This window comes from Colobus angolensis, unplaced genomic scaffold, assembly GCF_000951035.1.
Source record: "Colobus angolensis palliatus isolate OR3802 unplaced genomic scaffold, Cang.pa_1.0 Scaffold66, whole genome shotgun sequence".
Taxonomy (NCBI): Eukaryota; Metazoa; Chordata; class Mammalia; order Primates; family Cercopithecidae; genus Colobus; species Colobus angolensis.
In genome coordinates, this window is record NW_012120265.1 from 1,513,032 (window position 1) to 1,514,800 (window position 1,769).

Sequence of the window (1,769 nt, forward strand, 5' to 3'; positions counted from 1 at the left end):
AAAAAAAAAATTAGCTAGGTGTGATGGCGCACACCTGTGGTCCCAGCTGCTTGGTAGGCTGAGGCAAGAGGATCCCTTGAGCCCAAGAGGTCGAAGCTGCAGTGAGCCATGATTGTGCCATTGCACTCCAGCCTGGGCAACAATTTATTATTGTATCAATAAATAAATAAATAAATAAAAATTTAAAAAAATCCATAAGCTATGAAACCAGCAGCTGTCCCTCTACAACTGGAGGAGCAGGCAGGGCTGAGCTGTAATTGCGGTTGCCTTGGGATGGTGCTCCCATCTCAGCCATTTCTAATGTGGGCCTCGCCCTGCTCTGGGCGCAGAAAGCCCTGCCAACGCCACTGCCATTCCTACCACTGCGTAGATGGAGACTGGGTGGGAGGGGTGAGGCCTCTGCCCCCCCCGGGCTCCGTTTCCCCAGCCTTACCGATTTCTGAACGAGTCTATCTGCGGCTCCCCCTGGTGGCTCAAGATGGAATAGCACCCTGTCCTTTGTGTTGGGGGGAGACTTTTTGTTTTTTCTTTTGAGTCGGTGTCTCACTTTGTCACCCAGGCTGGAGTGTGGTGTCACCATCATAGCTCAGTGCAGCCTTGAACTCCTGGGCAATCCTTCCACCTCAGCCTCCCAAGCCATATGGATTAGGGCCCACCCTAATGACTTCATTTTAACTCGACCTCTGTTCACAACCCTGTGTCCAAATAGGATCATACCCTGGGGTACTGGTGGTTGGCACCGGGGAGACATAGTTCATCCCATGACATAGTACGTGATCTCATGACATCTCTTCGTGAAACCTCTCAGGGGCTTATTGACCCATTTTATAGATTAGGAAAGCTGAGGCCCAGGCCAGTCAAGAATACACAGCATGCCATCATTTCTTGGTTCATTCTACAAGCAATTACTGAGTGTCTGCTGTGTGCCAAGTCCCTGTGTTGGGCACTAGGGGCCCAGTGTTAGCAGACATACCTGATGTCCTTCCCAAGGGGCTCACAACAGACAGGCACAGGGCCAGGGGTTTAGGGCAGCAAGGATGGGGGCTTTGGTGGTGCAAGTCCAGGTGCTGTTGGGGCCCAGAGGAGGCCTGGCTCAGCCTAGGGAGGTGGGAGTGGGGAGGGTGACCCCCATGCCCAGGGCATCATAGCTGAAAAGTAAGATACAGAGCAGGGAAGGGAAGGGTATTTCAAGCAGGGACCAAGCATGTGCAAAGGGCCTGAGGTAGGAATGGGGGTTCTTTGCGTTGGCAGGGGCATAGAGGTGCAGCCCCACCTCTAAAGGTGAAGCTGGAGCATGGGGCGTGGCCAGGGCGTAGAGGCGGGACTGTGGGCGTAGTGAAGCTAGAGCCTGGGGCATGGCCTGGGCTTAGAGGCAGGGCTGGGGGCGGAGTGAAGCTAGGGCCTGCGGTATGGTCAGGACTTAGAAGCGGGGCTGGGGGTCGGAGCGAAGCTGTTGCATGGTCAGGGTTTAAAGGTGGAGCTGGGGGGTTGCATGGTGAAGCTGGAGCCTGGGGCATGGCCAGAGCTTAGAGGTGGGGCTGGGGAGGGGCAGGGTGAAGTTGGAGCGTGGGGCAAGGCCAGGGCTTAGAGACGAGGCTCGGGGAGGTTGAGGGGTGAGGCTAGGGCCTGGGGCGTGGTCAGGGCTGAGTAGCGGGGCTGGGGGCGGGGTGAACGTAGAACTTGGGGTGTGGCCAGGGCTGAGGCCAGGCTGGGGGCGGGGTGAAGCTGGGACCTGGGGTGTGGCCAGGGCTGAGAGGCAGGACTGGGGG

At 56.9% G+C, this 1,769-nt stretch overlaps 1 protein-coding gene across 1 annotated transcript in view; it reads left to right on the top strand.

Moving 5' to 3' along the window:
- Positions 1 to 1,769, top strand: part of COLGALT1 (collagen beta(1-O)galactosyltransferase 1) — a 35,733-nt gene that overhangs the window by 14,209 nt on the left and 19,755 nt on the right. The window lies entirely within an intron of this gene.